Source organism: Scylla paramamosain, chromosome 22 (assembly GCF_035594125.1).
Source record: "Scylla paramamosain isolate STU-SP2022 chromosome 22, ASM3559412v1, whole genome shotgun sequence".
Lineage (NCBI taxonomy): Eukaryota > Metazoa > Arthropoda > Malacostraca > Decapoda > Portunidae > Scylla > Scylla paramamosain.
The window spans coordinates 13,839,909-13,852,429 of NC_087172.1; the positions used below are offsets into that span (position 1 = coordinate 13,839,909).

The 12,521-nt window shown below is 41.8% G+C and overlaps 1 protein-coding gene across 1 annotated transcript in view; it reads left to right on the forward strand.

Moving 5' to 3' along the window:
* The first annotated feature begins 5,896 nt into the window (after positions 1-5,896).
* Positions 5,897-12,521, forward strand: part of LOC135111608 (E3 ubiquitin-protein ligase MIB2-like) — a 32,568-nt gene continuing 25,943 nt past the window's right edge. Inside the window, exon 1 of the mRNA XM_064025101.1 lies at positions 5,897-6,053. The gene's annotated coding sequence lies outside the window, so the exon portion shown is untranslated. The remainder of the gene's footprint in view (positions 6,054-12,521) is intronic.

The window sequence follows — 12,521 nt, forward strand, 5'->3', positions numbered from 1 at the left end:
TACTCCTTTGAGTTACTCTCGGTATTGGTGATAATATGTTCATTCGTAGGTTTGACCGCTTCTGAATACAAAGAGCGAGTACTGCACAGCTCGTTTCAGTCACCTCCAGTACAATACATTAATAAGCGTCGTATGGCGCTTACAGTCAAATACTGACGGGAATTGGATGCTGCGGAGACGACGGACGACGAGCGGCGGACGACGAGCAGCCGCGGCACAGTGGCGGCGGGACGCATCAGGAGCTGGGACAACGGCCCCGCTCTATGTATGTGAGCGCGGCGGCCCGAGTGAAGGTGGGCCTGCCCCACGAAGCCGACCACGATAAAAGTCTACGGTAACAACTCTCAGGTAACAAATTGAGTGTGTTTATCTGTGCGTCGGCCTGGACGTCTCGAGCACAGTGGAGATTCCACCGCGACTCTACGGTGGGGGGAACGTCCATCCTTGTATGAGTAGTGGGGGGGATACAGTGATCTGTATGTGAGAGTGCAATTACAGCGATTGTTGTGGTGCTTGTGCGAGGGTTATACGTAGCTTCACGGGCATGTCGAGCAAGATTGTGCGCCGCTAGTGTACGTGCGTCTCTGTCTTTGTCACTTCGTTCCTGGTTGCCATCACGATGTCTACTGCTGCTTAAAACACTATGATCTCACCAGACCATACCGTAACAGACACAGGATAACCTTATCAGCTATATTATACCCACAAGGGTCTGCCACACTCCAAACACTGCTCAGATAGAGGTGAAAAAAGCCATATGAACACAAACGTCATTGCTGGATCGTGTCACCTACCAGCAAACGCATCAACCAGTATATGGTCAGCTAAAATGCTCCTATTCTGAAACGCTTTGCACTCTGTCCCTCTCTTGCTCTCCTTCGCCATGACTGTTTTCCAAGGCCACAGAGATGATTAGCCGGGTTTTCAAGGGGGTTTCCCCTGTTAGGAATGTAATGTTGTTAATCTGTTATTAGAGCCGTAAAAACACCCTTGAAAACTCGTATCACTTCAAGTAGAGCATTTTAAAAACGTTTTTTTCTCCTGTCAATAATGTAGAAATGTTGTTGGTCTGTCACTACAATCGTAAAAAGCATCCTTGAAAACCTGTGTTTTTCAAGGATATATATATATATATATATATATATATATATATATATATATATATATATATATATATATATATATATATATATATATATATATATATATAATATATATATATATATATATATATATATATATATATATATCATAGACAGCTGTCACATACATTTTAGTCATTTTATTCATTTATTCATTTATTCAGGTTTCCTGTCACCATCTGATCGCAAACCTTCAGGAGGACCCAGACCAAGACCTAGAATTCAAGATGCCTCTGGCCTTCTCCTCACATTTACCCCTCATTTTTAGGACACTGAGGACGCTGAGGACGCTGGACGGCGAGGAGAGGACACGTAAATAAATAAGGTATCATTATAATATACTGTACCATCCGCCTCAGTATCAAGTGACTACAAAAATATAACTCCCGGTTTGAATAATTGGGTCTATTTTGAAGTGCTCTTTTCTCTCATTAGGACTCATTTTTCAGATCATAGAGGTGGTTACTCAAGTTCTCATGAGTTTTTTTTTTTTTTTCTCCACTACTGATAAATAGTTGTTAAAACTATCAAAATGATGAAAGCACTTGAAAACCCCGAATGACTTCTATAAGGGTCGCTAGAGGTAGTAGAGACTTGAGATCATCCCTAAGTGTTTCAGTATTAGTTTACAAGTCTTCCTGGTAAGTCTGATTAAGTTTTACCAGTGACAAAAATGTTCGGAGTAATTATGTAGTTCAAGGCATGAGTCAGATGCCAGCGCGGACGTGGCGGGGCGAGAGGGAATGTCGGGAATGAATGGGTGTACCAGTATGAGTGTTCTTATTCTAGTCTGTCTTGTTCCTGTCCATGTCTTATTCTTCTCCCTCACTCAACACTTTCACTGTCCTCAGCTTTACCTCCTTGTAGCGTACCCTCAAATGTTTCGATGACTTACCTCGATTGCTTTTAACTGACTTTATCGATGATGAATGGTTATCAGTGGGGCGTTCCTGACTCAAATGGTAGTTTAACAGTGATACAGTAACATTGGTTTGGGAAAAGCACCACATGAAAACCCGACCAGACAATTGTGGCCTTTGAAATTAGACCTGATGAGGGAAAAATAGTTTCAAAATACGCATCTTTTATTTCTTTTGACCCCAACGCCCTCGGATTGTGATGCAGAGAGAGAGAGAGAGAGAGAGACGCACTAAACTCGAACTGTGTGCACGAAACATCCTGAGACTGAATGAATGCTATCTCAGTTTGAGGGGATGTGCTCAATACATCCACTATACATCTGCTCCCGTGTCAGATTACGGTAACAGCGAAGCGCGGCGGAATGGGACTCAAATGCTGAACACCGAGAAATAGGGATTGACTGGACGGTGGAAGGAGTGCGTCTGTACCCCTGTCTGGGTGACGTGAGTGGCAGCCATGCGAGGGGATCAGCCCGATATCATACTAGGGACAGGAACGTGACTCTTGGGGTGCTGCAGTCCATTCAGTGCGTTGAGAGAGAGAGAGAGAGAGAGAGACGAGAGAGAGAGGAGAGACGAGAGAGAGAGAGAGGAGAGAGAGTGTGTGTGTGTGTGTGTGTCTGTGTAACTTCTCCAATATTAATTTTGTTACACGATTTTGCTCTTTATACATATTTGACTTGCAACCTCTTCACTCTGATACACTCGCTTCCCTTATCTACACATTCCCTGGGCCACCCTATCTACACATTCCCTGGGCCACATTCCCATCATTTCGGCGCCTTAATGGACAACTCTTAGCAGGTTGTAGTGCAATATTATGCCAACGCAGCCACCCAGCCCTTGTCTAGCCCATCACGAGTTTTTTGCCGCGTAAGTGAGGAAGGTTGGCAGTGGTGGTCAATTCCTTCCCGTTTTTGGCATTCCTAGTGTTGGCGTCCCTCGCGCCGTCCCTTGCCAATGTGGCGAAGCTTCCCATGTAGGCTGGCGAGGAGTCAAGGTTAGGGAGGTGACTCAGCCCCACCCGAGCTAACATACTCTTTGCACCCCGCTCCTCTCATTCCTTCATCTCACTGCCATGTGCTGATCATCGTTATTGTTGTGAAGATCAGCCACCTCATCTCTTTTTGTTTTACGGGTTGGGGAGGAAGGGAAGGGAAAGACTGTTGGATTAGGTTTACTTAAGTTACGTTTAGTTACTGAATCATAACCTATTGTATCCTAACTTTTACTCGTTGAGAATGCAGATACAATGGGAATTTCCAACACCAACTAAGCTTTTTGGTTTAACTACACTACACGGATTATAATATTGGATACAGTGTAAAAGAAGACGCTATGACTGTTGTTATTTGTGAGGGAAATTATAAAAGTTTATTAGTATGGTGATGTATGATGCTTGGTGGTGGTGGTGGTTGTGCAGTGTGGCGGTGTGGTAGTACAGCGGCCTTGCATGAGGAGAAGAGCTCTTAAATTCTCAGGACAGGGACAGACGCAGGGCCAACTTGTGACATCCGGGTAAACAGTCTAGTCAAAAAGTATCCATTGTCCTCAAGGCTTGAGTTGTTGACACGGTGAGGCATTGTGTGAGCTGCATTCACCCCTACTGTTCCCTTTCCTTCCTGTCCTCCACCCAACTCCCTCTCCTCTGTCCATCTTTACCGCCCCCCCTTCTACCATCCCTCCTTCCTTACTTTCTCCATCCACAGTCTACTGCTCTTTCTCCCTTCTTTCTTTTCGTCCACACATCCAAATTGTTTCCCTTCTCTCCTCCCTCTTTTTCTTTCTCCATCCACCGCCTACCGTTCTCCCTTCTCGCCTTCCTTCCTTCATTCCTTCCTTCCTCCACACATAGCCTACTGTTTTTCTTCCTTCTATCAGTCCTTCCTCAATCTCCCTGGCCTTGATCCACTGTTTATCATGCATTGTACACATCGACTGACCTTTCACGGTGCATATAACAGACTATTCGAACGTATGCCAAGGTCTTTATGTGTTTCTAGTCACACACAAAGCTCTGCTGGCATGCTGTGAGAGAAAGAGAGAGGGAGAGAATGGCAATGTTATGTAATTCATTCATAAGAACATTGAGGGTAAGGAGTGGAATGTTGTTGTTGGTAGTAGTGGTGGTATTATTATTAACGTAATAGTAGCAACAGCAGCAGAAGTAGCTAGAATATTTATGCTGATCTATTTTTAGTTCCGTATAATATGCACTTTTCCGCCAGCGAAATCTTATCAATGCATAAACTTAGATAATACTTGCCTGTATAATTTTCATAAGACTCAAGTAACCTCAGAGAAACTCACCGAGGAAACGAGATGGAACTGTATCGTGAAGGGGAAGAACTCAGTTATTTCCTGGGTCCGCTACAGTAGGTTTTTTTTTTTTTTTTTTTTTCTTATTTCCTCTTATTCTGAGATGTTTACAGTTTGGTGGCTTTGGTGAGTCAGTCTCCAGGCATGAAGGCTACACTCACATTTTGGGGATCTGCCAGCATGAAATGAACGCACGATATTAGATTTATAATTGCCATGCAGGCTTGCTTTGGGCTTCCACTACTAGGACTATTTCAAAGGGCACAAAAATTCGGGTTTTCACGATTTTTTTTCCTTTTTATCGACGTCGTATCGTTGGTGAATTATCAGTAGAATCATAAGAACACCCTTGAATGCCCTCGATAACTTCGCATGTTAAAAGTACAGCAGAGATAAGGCGTGCCGACCAATGTCTATGAGAACACACTCCTCATATTTTCAGTCTTAACTCCTCCGAGTTAACGGAGTAAATGACAAAATTCCCTCATCATTTGGGAATTCACTTGACATTTATTAACTCACTCAACATTTAGCTTTATTTTTATAAATTCCTGAGGTTACAGTCTCTTGGAACCACGTGGATGGGGTGAGTCACTGGCAGTCCCTCAAATGGTGTTGCACTGTACGGTGGCTTGGTACGAAGTTCATGGAAAAAAATACAAAACGGTGAAATATTGATGATGAGTTGCTGGCACCTATGGCAGGCCCCATATTTATAAACGCTCTAGTTTACAGGGATTATTTTCAAAGACCATAGAGATGATTAGTCGGATCTTCATGTGTGTTTCTAACACTTATGATGTTAAATTGCTGTAAAGCTATCACTCGAGTCATGAAAACACCTTTGAAAACTCATCACCAACTAAAGTTGAGATTCAACTAAATAGTGGAGATGAAAAAAAGTTTGAGAGAATGCAGCATTAACTTGCAATATTGAAAGGACTTGTACTCATAACTCAGCTTGTAGTTATGATGTTTTACTAGATGATTACTAGCCATCACCTCCCACACATCAATACATTGCTATATCAAGGGCAAGTAGCCATACACGAAATATTACAGAGAACAGCGATGTAATAAGGTGCAGTAACGCGTATGAATGAACATGAAACCGATGGGGTGTTAAAACCATCTAATACTAGCTACGAGGAGTCGCCGATAGAGAATCTGCAATGGTGCGAAAATTAGTGAAAATTGAATGAATATAAAAATGTAGTAAGAGACTCAGGCACGGAGGACTTTGAGCGGAATTATTCTGCGCCGTAAGGTGAACTTGGCAACTATCGTGCGGTCTCCCTCCTCCTCCCCATCTCCCTCTCCTCCAGTTCTTCACCAAATATTTAAAAAAAAAAAAGAGAACAAGGATATGATAGAACACAGTAACACGCCTATGAATGAACATGAAACTATAATGCAATATTAAAACCCACCTATTACAAATTACGGGATCGCATTAGAGAACTTACAATGATCCTGAAAATTAGTGAGAATGCGGTACATGGCAACTTCTGTCTACTCCCTACTACTACACCTCCTCCACTCCCCATACAGCCAGTGATAGAATAACATGGGAGAGGAAGGATACGTGCCGCTCCTCCTAACCTAACATTGACTCTCGCTGGGACAAATGTGATATACAAGGATTTCCTCAGCACACGCCGCCCACTATAAGGTTGGTGGTGCCCTGAGGTGCTGTGATGGTGTGTAGTGCTGCTGTGGCGAGGAGCAAGCAGGGAAAAGAACATTTGGCAGATGGCATTTTGTGTGAGGAGAGAGTGTGTGTGCGTGCGTGCGTGTGTGTGTGTGTGTGTGTGTGTGTGTGAGTGTGAAGGAAGGCCGATCAGTGACAGTACAGGTTATAAGAAAATAATGTACGTGGAAATTTCGAGATACAGTTCAAGAGAGAGAGAGAGAGAGAGAGAGAGGTAAATGGGAAGGAATGACGCATAGGTGTTAAAATGCGTAGGTAGTTGTGTGTGTGTGTGTGTGTATGTGTGTTTGTTTACATAAATGAGTCATATCCCCATTTATCTTTCATGTTGCTACTCTACCAATTGTCATTTCCTCCCATTTCCTTTAAAACGTATGGTGTGTTTTCCAGTAAGAATTATTGTTTACTTTTCCTGTGTGTGTGTGTGTGTGTGTGTGTGTGTGTGTGTGTGTGTGTGTGTGTGTGTGTGTGTGTGTGTGTGTGTGTGCGTGCAAGAACGTAACAGGAAACGAGCAAAAGGAAACAAAAGTGATATTTATGAGAGAGAGAGAGAGAGAGAGAGAGAGAGAGAGAGAGAGAGAGAGAGAGAGAGAGAGATTCCGTGGCAGTGCTAGACTTCATTTTTTTTTTTTTTGTATAAATTTCTTATATTTTCTTTCCTGGGATAATTCTCTCTCTCTCTCTCTCTCTCTCTCTCTCTCTCTCTCTCTCTCTCTCTCTCTCTCTCTCTCTCTCTCTCTCTCTCTCATTACTTTGTCACTTGTTCAGTTGACCACCATCATCTTTTATTGACATATAGTTTTAGGTAATAATAATAATAATAATAATAATAATAATAATAATAATAATAATAATAATAATCTTTTCACATAGAACGTAGCAAAAAATGTGTATAAACTTTGAATATATTACGACGGTGGATATACTGAAAAAAATGAAAAAACAAAAACATCAGAATTTTTTAATATATTAATTTCTAATGAATATATTGGTGTGCGTCGTTAGTAATTGCGAGTGTGGGAAGCCTTGCGAAGGACGAGTGATTGTGACTCACTCCTTTGTACGGGATCACTATTATTATTTTTTGTTGTTATTGTCATTATCATCTATTAATAATTTAGTCAGGTTTCTCTCTCTCTCTCTCTCTCTCTCTCTCTCTCTCTCTCTCTCTCTCTCTCTCTCTCTCTCTCTCTCTCTCTCTCTCTCTCTCTCTCTCTCTCTCAATATATTGTGGCTTTCATTTAGTTTTTTTTTCCTTTTTCCTTTGTTACTTTTTTTTAAATCTATTGTTTTGTTTTTTTGCTCGTTATAATTCTTGTCTTAGTTTCCTGCCTAGCGCTTTCTCTCTCTCTCTCTCTCTCTCTCTCTCTCTCTCTCTCTCTCTCTCTCTCTCTCTCTCTCTCTCTCTCTCTTTGTGACATTTTTGTATTTATTCCTTGATATGTGTGTGTGTGTGTGTGTGTGTGTGTGTGTGTGTGTGTGTGTGTGTGTGTGTGTGTGTGTGCCTGTCCAACCCGTGTGATTGTCAGCCCGGTATATTGGTCCAGATCATTATTATTATTATTATTATTATTATTATTATTATTATTATTATTATTATTATTATTATTATTATTATTATTATAAAGGTTGTCATTATTTTTTAAGTTCTCAGTCTCTTCCTTGTGATATTTTGAGAGAGAGAGAGAGAGAGAGAGAGAGAGAGAGAGAGAGAGAGAGAGAGAGAGAGAGAGAGCGAGAGCATGAAACCAATGACCCCCAAGACGAGGAACTCAATAAGAAATAAAGTCAAGCAAAAACGATAATCACGGTTCTTTATGTACAGAGGTGAAGGTCGAGCGAATTACATCATGCCTTACCGTACTGCCTTGATTAACCCTTGCGTCACCCTCTGTTTGGTTCAAATGCATATCTCCTGGTGCATCCTGTTATGTTCACACGGGTCGCTGTTCGTCACTGTCTTTTGCAGTCCTTCCATCTCTTGTTTTCTTCTTTTTCGACCCGCTCTCTTATTTGTCGTGTTCTTATTGACTATTTTCAAAGGCCACAGAGATGATTAGCCGGGTTCTCAAGAGTGTTTCTCCTCGTAATAATGTAGAGGTCTTGTTAACGTCACCAAAACCGTAAAGACACCCTTTAAAACCAGTGTAGCTTCGACTATAGGGTTATGAATGTAGTGGAGATGTGGCATAGAGGTGTTTCTTTTACAGCTCCCTAATGACTCAGCACTAACAACCTGATTACTGAGGCCATTCCATTCATATATCACCATTTGCAAATCAGTTCCTCTTACTTAAATCCAACTTTGTCAAGCTTGAGACCATTATTTCTTGTCCTATCATGTTCACTGACTGAGAATATTCTGCTTACGTCACCCATATTATATCCGCTCTATGAAAACCCCAGTAACTTCCCCTACAGTCTGTTGAAAGTAAGAGAAAGGACGACAAAGAGTGTAAGAATGTGCGTTTTAGTAGCTCAGTGTGCCTTGTCTAGCGGTTAGCGGTGGGAATAATGATCTTTTTAATATTGCCATCTCGATTACTGGGTGGACATGACGCTGTAGGTCCAACAAGGTACTGTGGCTAGGAATGTACGGTTGTTCTTTGTTTCTTTATTTGTTTGTTTATTTTTATTTGTTCTTGTGGTCTCTCTTCCTTTGTTTGTATTTTGTTTGTATAATTTTACAGTTTTACGATATTGTTCACTTTTTTCATGTGTTTGTTCGTTTGTTCATGTTGTTGTTTGTTGTTTAATTGTCACCCACCTTTTGCATATAGGTTTACTTATTTATTTACCTGTTTTATTTACTTATTCATTCATTCACTGATTATTAATTTTTTTTCTTAGAATTTTTTAGTGATCGGGTTTCGCCTTTTATTCAGTTATTTACCTTTTACAGTTTGTGTGATTTATTTTCCACGTCAGTTATCTTAATATTTTTTTATTCGTTGTTCATTTCGTTTGTATCATAATGACCTTAATTGATTTGTCCCTCTGCGTGTTTGAATGGCTTGATTCTCTCTCTCTCTCTCTCTCTCTCTCTCTCTCTCTCTCTCTCTCTCTCTCTCTCTCTCTCTCTCTCTCTCTCTCTCTCTCTCTCTCTCTCTCTCTCTCAGTGTGTTTATGTGTGTGTGTGTGTAACAGGATATCAGTCACTCAGTCATTGGATGGATCAATCAGTCAGTCGGTTAGTGAGTCAGATGGTTGGTGAGCCAATCTTTCAGTCACCCAGCTAGTCAGTCAGTCAGTCTGTGAAGTTAGTCATTCATTCATTCATTCAGTCAGTCAGTCAGTCAGTTAATGTTTACAATTCAGAATGACTTGTATTTCAGCTTAGTATCACATGACTGACGGACGTGATTCTCTCTCTCTCTCTCTCTCTCTCTCTCTCTCTCTCTCTCTCTCTCTCTCTCTCTCTCTCTCTCTCTCTCTCTCTCTCTCTCTCTCTCTCTCTCTCTCTCTCAACTCGTCATGCTTCCTCTACGTTACGCTACAGTCACCACCCCCACTACCACCATTACAGCGTTTTCCTCCACCTTTTCCTTCCCGTCTATCATCACTACTACTGCTGCCTCTTTCGTTGCCTTCTTCATCATCATCATCATCGTCTTCTTCTTTCTTTCTTTCTTTATTTATTTTTTTCTTCTCTATTATCATCACCACCATCTTAATATTTTCTTCTTTACTATGCTATCCAGTACCTCTATATACTACTACTACTACTACTACTACTACTACTACTACTACTACTACTACTACTACTACTACTACTACTACTACTTGGTGCCGCCACGGTTTGTTGACAACTTGCAACACCAGCACACGTGATATTACTCCTATACACCACCACCATCACCATCACCCATTCTTACACCATCATCTAGTTTTACATCATCACCATCACCACCATGAGCCAGTCAGAGCGTTAGGCAATCAGTCAGTTAAGTAGTTAGAGAGACAGTGAGTTGATTCGTCTGGTATTTAAACAGTTAGGTAAATAGCTGATTCTCTCTCTCTCTCTCTCTCTCTCTCTCTCTCTCTCTCTCTCTCTCTCTCTCTCTCTCTCTCTCTCTCTGGTGGGCGGATTTGTGGGTTAGTCAGGGCAGGGGCTTGGTGGCTTGAGTTTCCTATACAAGCCAGGAGTCTTACTAGTGTGGCTGGTTCCGTCAGGCTGAGGCGTGTGTCAAATGTCTTGGGACTGTAGAGAACCGGTGTGTGTGTGTGTGTGTGTGTGTGTGTGTGTGTGTGTGTGTGTGTGTGCTGCTATTTTGTCATCTATACGTTTTCTGCATTTTTCCTTCATTTGTATTTTACTCTGTGTGTGTGTGTGTGTGTGTGTGTGTGTGTGTGTGTGTGTGTGTGTGTGTGTGTGTGTGTGTGTGTGTGTGAATATGCATACGTAGTACATGAGCACACTCCCCAAGAGACAGCCATGTTGTGGAGAGAGAGAGAGAGAGAGAGAGAGAGAGAGAGAGAGAGAGAGAGAGAGAGAGAGAGAGAACATTGCAAATACTACGTAACCAAACAGCCACGGTATCTCTCTCTCTCTCTCTCTCTCTCTCTCTCTCTCTCTCTCTCTCTCTCTCTCTCTCTCTCTCTCTCTCTCTCTGTGTGTCATAATCTTTCACTCAACTTCCCTTCCTCTTTCTCATTATCATATTAACATTTTCCTCTTTGTCCTTCCTCCTTTGCTTTCCTCCCCTCCTCTCATATTCCAGTCACTCTTCCTCTCCCTCCCTCCCTCTCTCCTTCACTCCGTCCTCCACCCACTCATCCCTTTCATATCCTCGCCAGCCGAATTTTAAAACCCCCGGGAAGGAAGTAATGGAACCAGAAAGGAATTTGATACGAAACCAAACCCTTTGATTTTGAGTGGTGGGTGGTGGTGGTGATGGTGGTGGTGGTATGAGGTATACTAATGAGAGAGAGAGAGAGAGAGAGAGAGAGAGAGAGAGAGAGAGAGAGAGAGAGAGAGAGAGAGAGAGAGAGAGATCAGTCTTGTCCTTTCCTCGTTAATAATAATGTTTGTTTACTAAAGAGAGTCATTGTTATTTTGTTTAAAGTTGCGGATGACACGAGGATAGGCAGGTTAATTAGGTCAGATTCGGGTGCCATCTTGCAGGCAGACTTGGAGAGGATGAACGAATGGACAGACAGATGGTAAATGCAGCTTAATATTAACAAATGCAAAAGTACTTAGGGTTGGTAGAAGAAACTCTCACAGTAGGTAGACAATAAAGAACCAAGCTCTGGTATGTTCAGGAAACGAAAAAGATTTAAGAGTTGCAGTCAGCTCTGATCTCCGTCAAAGAAAACAATGCACAGAGGCCAGAAATAAGGCAAATAGAGTATTACGATTAATTTTTAGGAGTGTTAAAAGTATTATTCCCAAAGTATTATTAGTTATATTTGGTCAGACCTCATCTAGACTACGCTGTGCTGCTCTGGTCTTCATATTACAGGAAGGATATAGGTCTGTGAGAGCCAGTACAATTGAGAATGGCTAAAAGGATTCAGTGGATGAAGTATTCCCTACGAAACGAGAATGAAACTATTAAATCCACATTCCTTAGGTGCACGTAAATAAAGAGGGGACCTGATGTTATTTAAGCGGTACAGGCCCGTGATATGTGAAGGGTGACGTAAGCGAAATTCTCAGTAATCAGATAGAACAAGATATAAGGAGTTCTAACTAGAAAAAAGTTAGATAAAAAAAAAAATAGGAAGGAATTGGTTATCAAATCGAGTGGTGGATGAATGGAATGGACTCAGCAATCAGGTTGTTAGAGTCATTAGGGAGTTTTAAAAGAAGGTTAGACAAATTTATGAATGAGAACGATAGTGGAAATATTTAGGCATCTTTCATACAGGGACTGCCACGTGTAGACCTGGTGGCTTCCTGCAGCTTCCAATATTTTCTTCCGTTCTTATGTCCCTACCTCTTGCTGTCTTACTGGGGTCTGTTTGTGCAGTTAAAGAACCTCGTGTGTGTGTGTGTGTGTGTGTGTGTGTGTGTGTGTGTAGGTAGGTGAATATGGGTGACCTCCAGCGTCGGGTATTATTACACACACACACACACACACACACACACACACACACACACACACACACACACACACACACACACCATTACCTGTCTTGAGTCGTTGTTGTTGTTGTTGTTGTCGTCGTCGTTGTTGTTGTTGTTGGTTAATAAGTGGCACGTTGAGATACTTGAACAAAAGAGAGAGAGAGAGAGAGAGAGAGAGAGAGAGAGAGAGAGAGAGAGAGAGAGAGAGAGAGAGAGAGAATTTCCTTCCCTCCCTCCCGTTGCTTTTAAATAATTTGTTGGACCAACGTGGGTGCTGTAAAGGGAGAGAGAGAGAGAGAGAGAGAGAGAGAGAGAGAGAGAGAGAGAGAGAGAGAGAGAGAGCAAGCACAATGGTA